This window comes from Nuphar pumila, chromosome 16, assembly GCF_984573655.1.
Source record: "Nuphar pumila chromosome 16, dmNupPumi1.hap1.1, whole genome shotgun sequence".
Lineage (NCBI taxonomy): Eukaryota > Viridiplantae > Streptophyta > Magnoliopsida > Nymphaeales > Nymphaeaceae > Nuphar > Nuphar pumila.
In genome coordinates this window covers 70,960,205-70,971,752 of record NC_143264.1, presented here as the reverse complement: position 1 = coordinate 70,971,752, position 11,548 = coordinate 70,960,205, and the positions used below count along the sequence as shown (strand labels likewise).

Genomic DNA, 11,548 nt, shown 5'->3' with positions numbered 1-11,548 from the left:
ATTAGTCGACCGAAGGTTTTATCAGTCGACCGGACAGAATGTCTGTTTTCTGGAAATTTAGCAGCAGTCGACCAATGATTTTATCAGTCGACCAGACAGAACATGTATTTTCAGAAAATTTTAGCAGCAGTCGACTGAAAGGTTTTTCAGTCTACTGATGATATTATCAGTCGACTAATTTTTTCTCTAGTCGACTATCAGATTTTCAAACGGCTCGATAAAGACATCAGTCGACCAACAATAACTGTCCGTCTACTAATAGCTAATTATCAGTCGACTAACTACTATTCCAGTTAACTAATTTTGTCGTTTTTCCTGAAACTTTTAAAAGGCGTGTCTTTTCATTTTTCAAACGTTTTGATCATTCAAAATGGACTGTTTTGACACACTTTCATACCCTCAACATATGGAATCTTTCAATTATAAATATGAGTGCATTCTACACTCAAAAACATCAAATCCAATCGAATTACATTGAATTATTCTTTGCTTTTCACTCCTATTCATTCAAGTATTTGTTTTCTCACTCACTTGATATTTTCACTTCAGTTTTTCACTCAAATTCCTTTGAGAGACAGTGAATTAGTGAGTTGAGTATTTCAACAACCTCAAAAGCCAATTGCATCTCATTTGCATTCATAAGAAGGGCTCGTAGGTTGTTTTGTAAGTTGTTACTTATTTATTTTTCTGTAAAAGGAAGGACTCCTTGGTTTAAAGGAGTTGTTTGCTTTCAGTAGGTGTGTTACTGAAAGTGGGACCGAATTTAGTCTGTATGATCTTGTAGTTACACAAGGTTGATAGTGGAAATCTCAAGCGGGTTTTGCTTGGGGACTGGATGTAGGTCGGGAAAGACCGAACCAGGATAAATTATTGTGTTCTTTGTGTGATTGCTTTGCGAATTTCAAAATCCGTCAAAATTCCGCAGACGATATTTAAAAGCACTATTCACCCCCCTCTAGTGCTTGTTGTCTCGATCCTACTGCACTTTCATTTGGTATCAAAGCAGGTTTGCTATTATTTTGATTTGACTATCATCTAGCATGGCAACTACATCATCTCAGCACAAAGAAGAATGCTCCTATGTTCGTCCTTCTCTCTTCAACGGAACAAACTATGGATACTAGAAAGTGAGAATGACAATATTCTTACAATCCATGGATCTCGAAATTTGGAGAGTTGTTTCAGAAAAGTACCAAATGCCATCAACTGATTTCAGCCAAAGGACCAATTCAAGAAGAAAAAGGCATTTCAAGCATGTTGGGATGATAGTGACTCCTCTTCCGATGAAGAATCAAATGAAGAAGTCGCCAACATGTGCTTTGTAGCATAAGAAGACTCGGTAAGTCAATTTGAGTATGATGATTTATTAGAAGCATTTAATGATTTATATGCTAAATTTAAAAGTCTTAGTTCTAAAAACAAAGAGTTAAAAACTGAAAATTCAACTCTTGACTTTCAAAACAAAGTGTTACTTCAAGAGATAGAAGATCTCAAGAAGGAAAACTCGTGCCAAGCATTTGAGATAAAAGAAATTGGAATTAGAACCAATCTCTTACAAAAAGAAATATCTAGTCTTAAAGAAAAATCAAATGATCTTCTTTCTATAGTGACCAAATTCACTAATGGTCAAGAGAATCTTGAAAGACTTCTTGGTTCTCAAAGATGCTCGATTAATAAAACCGGATTGGGATATAGCTTCTTTGATACTCAAAATATACCAAACTATGTGGTGAAGAATCAAAGACAATATTCTCAACCATTTGTTTAAAGAACTAAATTTTCTAGTTATAATAGAAATGCATCTAATCATGGAACTTATAATGCTTATAAGCCTAAACATGATTACTCTAGAAATGCTAAATCTTTTTATGGAAATAATATTTATTATCAAAGGAAACCAAAATCCAAATGGATATGGGTTCCTAAGATTAACTCTCATGGACCCAAAAATAGAAAGGGGCCAAATGCTTTGTCTTCTAATTTTGTTGTAGGTGCACAAAATAAGGAGCAAATGGATATTGGACAGCGGTTGTTCCAAACATATAACTAGAAGGCCGGAGTTATTTTTCACCCTCCAAAGTAAGGATAGAGGAACCGTCACCTTTGGTGACAATAACAAGGGAAATGTAATCGGTATCGGTAACATTGGTAATCCAAAATTTTCCTTTTTAGAAAATGTTCTTTTAATAGATGGTCTAATGCATAATTTATTATCCATTAGTCAATTATGTGATAAAGGTTTTCTTGTTTCTTTTGAACATGATTTATGCTTAATTTCTGATTTTCAATCTAAAAAGATCATTTTTAAAGGTAAAAGAAGGAACAATGTGTATGAACTTTATCTAGATGAGTTATCCACTTTTAATGAAAAATGTCTTATTGTTTCAAATGAAATTCAATGGTTATGGCACAAGAGACTTGGACATGTTAACTTTAAAATTATTTCCAAGTTATTCAAGGATGATCTTGTTAGAGGCCTACCTAGAATACCATAAGAAGGACCACTTATGTGATGCTTGACAAATGGGTAAACAAATCAAGAGTTCTTTTAAAGCAAAAGATATAGTTTCAATAAAACGTCCTCTTGAACTTTTACATTTAGATCTATTTGGACCATCTAGAATTCAAAGTTTGAACGGTAGCAAGTATGCTTTTGTTATAGTAGATGATTATTCTCGATTTACATGGGTGATTTTTCTAAAAAGCAAAAATGATGCTTTTTCTGAATTTTCCAAACTTTGTAGAAGAATTACAAATGAAAAATTTACATCTATTATTAAAATCCGTAGTGATCATGGTGGTGAATTTGAAAATGAATCTTTTCTAAAGTATTGTGATTTATATGGTATATCTCACAACTTTGCTTTTCTAGAGCGGCTCCACAAAATGGAGTTGTTGAAAAAAAGAATAGAACTTTGCAAGAATGTGCTAGAACCATGCTTCAAGATAAAAATTTACCAAAATACTTTTGGGCTGAAGCAATAAATACAGCATGTTATGTTTTAAACTGTGTCCTTATTCGACCAATTGTACATAAAACATGTTTTGAATTGTATTATAATCGTATACCAAAGATCTCATATTTCAAAATTTTTGATAGTAAATGTTTCTTGTTAAATACCAAAGATAATCTTGATAAGTTTGATTCAAAATTAGATGAATCAATATTTCTTGGTTATTCTTCTAGAAGTAAAGTTTATCGTGTTTTTAATAAAAGAACATCTTGTATTGAAGAATCTTTACATGTTGCATTTGATGAGAATTGTGAGCAGGTTATTCCTCTAAGCGAAGGAGAAGAAGTAATACTTCAAGAAGAACCTTTGATAGAGAGTACTTCTCAAGAAAATGTTCCTCTTCAACCGGTTTGAAAAGAAGTTCCCAATCATCCACATGAACAAGTTATTGGAGAAATAAAGAGTGGTGTACAAACTAGAAGGCAATTGCAACATATTGCAAATATTGCTTTCATATCTAAAATAGAACCAAAGAATATCAATGAGGCTTGTGATGATGAATTTTGGCTTTTGGCCATGTCTGAAGAACTTAACCAATTTACTAGGAATGATGTATGGGATCTAGTTGATAGACCAAATGATCATCCAGTAATTGGAACAAGATGGGTCTTCCGAAATAAGCTGGACGAAAATGGCGAAGTCATTCGAAACAAAGCAAAGCTAGTAGCACAAGGCTATAATCAAGAAGAAGGCATATACTTTGATGAAACCTTTGCACCAGTAGCTCGATTGGAGTCAATTCGAATGATGCTTGCTTTTGCTAGTTACATGAATTTTAAGTTATATCAAATTGATGTTAAGAGTGCATTCATAAATGGACACATCAATGAAGAAGTTTATGTAGAGCAACCTCCAGGCTTTGAAAATGAGAAATATCCAGAAAAAGTCTACAAATTAAAAAGAGCTTTGTATGGACTTAAACAAGCACCAAGAGCGTGGTATGAAAGACTACGAAATTTTCTAGAACAATCTGGTTTTTCCATTGGTCGAGTAGACTCCACTTTATTTATTAAAAATCTTAATTCAGATATTCTTATTGTGCAAATTTATGTTGATGACATAATATTTGGTTCTACTAATGATTCGCTTTGTAAAGAGTTTGCTAAAGCTATGCAGGAAGAGTTTGAAATGAGCTTGATGGGCGAATTAAACTACTTCCTTGGACTTTAAATAAAGCAAACTGAAGAAGGAATCTTCATCAATCAAGCTAAGTATACAAAAGAACTTCTCAAGAGATTTGGGATGGACTCATCAAAATCAAGAAGAAATCCTATGAGCACAACTACTTCTCTTGATAAAGATGAAAATAGTAAAAATGTAGATACTAAGCTCTACAAAGGTATGATTGGATCTTTATTATACTTAACTGCTAGTCGACCTGATATTATGTTTAGTGCTTGTATGTGTGCTAGATTTCAAGCTAATCCAAAGGAATCTCATTTAACTGCAGTAAAACAAATTTTTCGTTACTTGAAAGATACTTCAGATTTCGGTTTGTTTTACCCAAAATCATCTTCCTTTGATTTAGTTTCATATAGTGATGCAGATTTTGCAGGAAGTAAATCTGATTGCAAGAGTACTAGTGAAACTTGTCATTTCTTAGGAAATTCCTTAGTCTCTTGGTTTAGTAAAAAGCAAAATTCAGTGTCACTCTCAACAACTGAAGCAAAATATATAACGACTAGTTTAGCATGTTCACAAGTACTATGGATGAAACAGACCTTAAAAGATTTTGGTTTGAATTACTCCACAACAACTATTTATTGTGATAACACTAGTGCTATAAATCTTTTGAAAAATCTTGTTCAACACTCAAGAACTAAGCATATTGAAGTTAAACATCATTTCTTAAGAGATCATATGTTAAAAGGAGATATTTCGTTAAGTTTTATTTTCACTAATGAACAACATGCCGATATCTTCACTAAACCACTTAAAAATGAAGATTTTATGAGAATTAGAAGAGAACTAGGCATTTGCTCGTTTTTGGATTTATAAAATGTTGATTTTTGAACAAAATCTCAAAATCGCACCTTATTAGTCGACTGCTAAACTTCTAGTCGACTGATGATTTTAATTTTTTTTACTGAAAGAATCGCACCTTTTTAGTCGACTGATTTTTTTTTTAAATTGAAGGGACCCGATACCCCTTGGATTTTTTTTAACACTCGATTTTTTTAAAAAGGGCACCGTTTCACTTTTACGCCCATTCATTTTTCCCTCTTCTTAAACAAAACCCTCTCTCTCGCTCCACTCTCTCTTCCGAAAATCCCTTAGAGTGTCGTCTGAACCCCTTTTAGCTGAAATCCTTTGGCCGTGACCGGTGCATCTTCAGTCCTCGCCGGAATCCTCATGTGGCAGCCTCCTCACATTATCTGATTTTGTAGCAGACGAACTCCTCCTCAACGAAACCCTCATGTTGCAACTAAAGAGTTTCTACTGCAACGCCTAATGACATCCATGGCAGTGTTAAAAAGCCAAACGACATCTATTGTGTCTCAGCCTGCTCTTCTCTGAGACTCGTTGTTTTCTATAGCAGCCAACTCCTCTACAACGTCTTCCTTCCGCCGGACGTCATTTCTTAAAGCATTTGGAAGCCGACATCAACACCATCTTCAACTGTTCTTCTCAACGACTGTGTTGATCAATCACTCTCTACAACTGCAAATTTTTTAGGTGAATCTGTTTTGTTGCTTATCTACCATGCTTCATCAGAAGACTGCATCCGCATAAGGTTCTCCTCCACCTACACCACCAGCACGTCATGGATTTTCTCTCAGATTACTCTGAAGTCCTCTTTTATATGATACTTTTGGATTGATTTCTGCACTTCCTATTTTATGAGGCTGAAATGTCCTCTTTCACCTATTTTCTTGTTACAAAATCAAAGAGTTATTCTCAGGCATTTCCCACCTTTTTGACGTCAGTGCAGACCCCCTTCATTATCCTTTACTGATCCACTTGTTTTACACAAATTTACAAATTGATCATGAAACTAGATTTCTTTCCTCTCTTGTTCGCGATGTTGAAATTGAGTTTGATTCTAAACTGCTTGGACAAATCCTAGGTATTTCACCTTCAGACACTCTTTTCAATACTATTGAACTTAATGATGAAAGAATTTTTGAACAAATTCTTCATCCTGGTGCACCTTATTGTCCTCCTTTCAAAAATATCAATCTTCAAACTCGAGCACGCATTGCTGGATGAATTCTTGCCCATAATGTTCTACCTAAAACTGGATCTTTTGATTACTATTCAACAAATCTATCTACGGCTCTTTATGTCTTATTTGGAAATATTTTTGTAAATTGGGTCAACGTGTATTTTACTAATTTATGGAAACAAAAACCTTTTCTTCCATATGGATGTCTTCTTACTCGTATTTTCAGATATTTCAAAGTACCCTTAACCAATGAAAAATATATTGAGCAAAAGGAGTTCTTTGATCAAACTATTTTTAAACATATGAAAATCAAATATCTACCTCCTTTAAACTTTGATCAAACTAAACCATCTGACCTTTCACTCTCTGAACCCTCACCATCTTCTGTGACACCTTCATCTCAAGCAAAACGAAAGAAATTTTCTACTAGTCAAGACAATGATGAAATTTTGCAGCGACTAGAAGCTTTGGAGCTGCATCAACACACTTTTCGTGAAGATGTGACTCAACAACTTTCTTCAATTCAGAAAGATATTACTGAAATCAAGGAGTTGCTCAACTCCCTCTTCTGATCTTTGTTTACTGTCCTTACTAAACTTTGATACTGTATGGGTTGTAATATTTTGAACTTGAATTTACATTTTGCTTATGCTATGACTGCCCTTACTCTTTTTTATTATAAAAAGGGGGAGAAAAAGCCAGAAATTACATGAGAAATTGCATCACATGGAAATGAGAAATTAAAAATTAAGAGACAAAGACACATGCATGGAAATTTCAAGTGAAAGCATTAAAAATTGCATTCTTGAAAAAGTTTTAGAAATGCATGAAGTAATGATGAAAATGCAAAACAATCAATATATGATATACGTGCTTTAATTATACTAACTTCTTATGATTTGCAGCATATTGATAGGGGAGTAAAATCTCCATCTATGCATCTAAATGCCCCATCTTTGATTAGTTTGTCATCATCAAAAAGGGGGAGATTGTTACGACAATAAAGTTGTACATGATATTTCAAGTACAAAGTTTTGATGATGAGAAAGTGAATCAACTGCATTTCAGCTAAAGCAATGAAGAAATATGACAAGCATTGAAGAACTTGATGAAGAATCTTTGAAGACTTGTGTGCAAATGTAAAATTCATTAAAAGTCTTAAATTCTTGTAAGAGCCTTACTTAGAGTACATATTTCGGTTGCATTTCACCTAAAAATTCTTTAGAAAAACTTTTCTAAAAGAACCCTTCATGAAAATCTTTTTAGAAAACTCTTTATTTAATTTTTCGTGTTTATTAGTCGACCAATAGACTCACCAGTCGACTAATCCTTTCGCGCCAAATTTTCTAAACAAAATGTCATTTTTGTCAAATTAGTCGACCGGACAGAATGTCTGTTTTCTGGAAATTTAGCAGCAGTCGACCAATGATTTTATCAGTCGACCGGACAGAATATGTATTTTTAGAAAAATTTAGCAGCAGTCGACTGAAAGGTTTTTCAGTCTACTGATGATATTATCAGTCGACTAATTTTTTCTCTAGTCGACTAAGTTTCAAATCTTCAGATTTTCAAACAGCTCGATAAATACATCAGTCGACCGACCATAATTGTCAGTCTACTAATAGCTAATTATCAGTTGACTAACTACTGTTCCAGTCGACTAATTTTTCTGTTTTTCTTGAAACTTTTAAAAGCCGTGCCTTTTCATTTTTTAAACGTTTTGATTATTCAAAATGGACTGTTTTGACACCCTTTCATACCCTCAACGTATGAAATCTTTCAACTATAAATATGAGTGCATTCTACACTCAAAAACATCAAATCCAATCGAATTACATTGAATTATTCTTTGCTTTTCACTCTTATTCATTCAAGTATTTGTTTTCTCACTCACTTAATATTTTCACTTCAGTTTTTCACTCAAATTTCTTTGAGAGACAGTGAATTAGTGAGTTGAGTATTTCAACAACCTCAAAAGCCAATTGCATCTCATTTGCATTCATAAGAAGAGCTCGTAGGTTGTTTTGTAAGTTGTTACTTATTTATTTTTCTGTAAAAGGAAGGACTCCTTGGTTTAAAGGAGTTGTTTGCTTTCAGTAGGTGTGTTACTGAAAGTAGGACCAGATTTGGTCTGTATGATCTTGTAGTTACACAAGGTTGATAGTGGAAATCTCAAGCGGGTTTTGCTTGGGGACTGGATGTAGGTCGGGAAAGACCGAACCAGGATAAATTATTGTGTTCTTTGTGTGATTGCTTTACGAATTTCAAAATCCGTCAAAATTCCGCAGACGATATTAAAAGCACTATTCACCCCCCCCCCCTCTAGTGCTTGTTGCCTCGATCCTACTGCACTTTCAGAGAGTAGCGATTTACATCAGAGATCAGATCAGAGAGTAGTGATTTACAGAAGAAATTAGACCAGAGAGTAGCGATTTACATCAAAATCAGATCTAATTTCTATTGTAAATCGCTACTCTCTTATCTGATTTCTACTTAAATCGCTACTCTCTGATTTGATTTCTGTTGTAAATTGTTGCTCTCTGTCTACTCAATTTGAGGTTGACACCATTGTCTCTGTTGTAAATCATTATTCTTTGTCTACTCAGTTCGACATTTGCACCCTGATATTATGATAAACAATAGACAGAATATTGATTCCTTTGGTAGTTCAACTATTTCTCACAAGCGGATGACGATAAAGGGTGCTTCGACGATAAAGGGTACTCCGATGACAGCAAACGACGATGAAAAATGCTCTAACAATAACAAATGACGACAAAGGGTGCTCTAACGACAACATACGACGACAAAAGGTGTATCGTCAAAAGAAGCTCTTGTTACAGTAGATGGTGCATTGTCAAAGGGTGATCCGCTGGCAGCATATGAGTTTACTGCTTCGGGCAAAAACAAAATGTTTGAACTTTTTGAAGAGTTAAGATCATCCTTCATTTTCTGGATAGAAGACATTTTTGTCCTTTTCTCGAACCGTTGCTTCATAACGAGAATGGCAAAAAATGGTACTTAAGTATTTGCAACCGCACCGAACTCCAACACTAAGTGATGCCGACACACACGAAGATACGAGCCCCACGTGCTTATATATGTGGCACTCATTCAAACCCTTGAATAGCAAACCCTAAGTCTTCTTTGGGGGAGAACACCCAAGACCCTCCCCCATCTAAAGGTTATCCTAAGTCTACTGCAAAATCAAGAACAATGGATTAGCCTATAACAAGAAAAATAAGATTCCTAGCAGAATTAACAAAAGATTTGTATCGTCTTGGGATCCTAGTTCTTGCGATTGAACGAGAAGCTTGTATCTACTTGCTTCTCAAGCCGAAGTTCCTACCAAATTGCTCTTCGAACCGCATTTACTCGCCTGATACTCCTCCATTTCATTCACCCACAGATCGGCAAACTCACAATTCTTCCACGCCTCAAACCAAGGCATGCCAAGGGTATAATGTATCGCGTTGGGGAGCGTCTTAGGGTCGCCCTCAATGACCAGATTGTGCCCAACAAGGAAGTTCTAGACAAACGGAATCGAACTGATCTCACTGTCATCTAGCCACATAAATCGATGCAGAAATGCACCTGTGTGGGTATTCGCCACTTCGGGCGTCAGGATGCGATTTTTTGGGTGCCCACAATTGTACAACACCATCGACGACCAGTTCTTCCTCGGGTAGGTAGTCTTAACAGCTTCGTCCATCTTGGTGGTCTCTTTGGGAGTGTAATCGTGTTGAACGCACAAGACCGCGTACTTGTCCTCGATTAATTCCACCAATTCCTTGATGTTCGTCGTGTAGAAGAAATTGCATTCGACGAAGAGCACCCATCCGTCGAACCCCGAGAGGAAAAGAGTAAGGAACCTACTGAACGAGAACTCAGTGCTCTTCGTTGCCCCCCTCTCCCGCCAATACAGGTTCCTCTTCCGCAGATCGGACTGCACAATCAGGAAAATCTCTACCGGAATCGAAGAGTGCTTCAAGATGGAGTACCGGCATACCTCAAAAACCAGGTCCTCGCGGGGATCGTACCCTATGAAAATCTTGAACGTCTTAAACCCCAAACTCTTCGCCGCCGACGCGTCGGAATCCACTGGATCTTCGCCGTTCGCCATCGGAGAGTCCAATTTCGAGCTCTTGTGCAGCGATCTCTCTTCCTTTTAGCCCGGTCCGTCCAGCAGAGCGGCCAATCCCGGTCGACTGCCTTCCTCACTCGGAGTCTCCCCCATTTCTTACTGATCCCTCGAGTCCTCGTCTCTCTCAGAATTTGCAAGCGCCGGAAACGACGTCAGACCAAATCCGAGCCCCAGACCTACGATGGTAGGTACATTACTCAAACGAGATCTGGCGAATCTGGAACAGATAGAATCCGCAGATTTCTAGAAATGTCGAGACAAATGTCCAGATCTGTCAAAGTTGCTCGCGATTTGGCAATATCAGGATCCAAACCAAGAACTTGTAACGCATCGAGATGAGAGGAGGATTGACGAACGAAGCTTCTTGAGGAATTGGCGGAGCAAAAATCCCATGGTTTTCCCTCTTCTCTGGATCTCAGGAAAGCCAAGAAAGATGCGAAGAAACGAAAAGTTTATTTCCGGATCTTGCGCAACTTTTATAGATTTTGTTCGTCTTATTTTCAGGGAAGTGAATTCGTTTATTTATACGCGCGCGTGAGAATGATGGGGCTGCTGCTTTTAAAAGCTTTAGCGTATTTTAGGAAAAGTCCCAGACTTATCATCTAATTCATTGAAGCTTACAATGTTTAATTTATTACATTTAACTGCCTTTTTCATTTGAACGACCCATTTAGACTTTTTGGTCTTTTTCTTTTTTTTAAAGCAGAAATTCAGGTTCTGTCATCTCATAAGCATTTTTGTTTACAAGTCAACGATGAGGGCTTTGTAACCTTTGTTGGATAATGGTTGACATAGAGCATATGGCGTTAGATTGAAATATGAATTAATAAAATAGGCACCTTGCTGATATGGTAGGGGCTACTCGTAAATGTCACCAAGTTGATGGGACACAAGACCACATGGGTTTTACCAACAACTGGTCAACCCATGTGCATTAGGTGATGGTGAGCTTTTTCTCTTGGATTGTAAAAAAAAAAAAATAGTTATGCATAATTATTAAATTGTTAAGCTTTTTTAGTAATTAACTAATAGGTTAAGCGACTTTTGATAAATTATGCTAAAGTTTAAAACATGGCAGTTCTGAAACCAAGAGAAAGATCATGGGTCGATCCGTTAGGGCTTGTTTGATGGCTCATCTCAGATTGGACCGAACAAACGAACATAACTCATGTTTTGTCAACTGTATTAAGGCCAATGTTTGTTTCGATTGTACAAAAAGTTATG

General features: G+C 36.1%; 1 pseudogene; it reads right to left on the bottom strand.

Annotated features, from left to right (window-relative positions):
• Positions 1 to 9,511: 9,511 nt before the first annotated feature.
• LOC149813493 (protein CDI pseudogene) lies at positions 9,512 to 10,303 on the bottom strand (annotated as a pseudogene).
• Between the last annotated feature and the right edge of the window lie 1,245 nt (positions 10,304 to 11,548).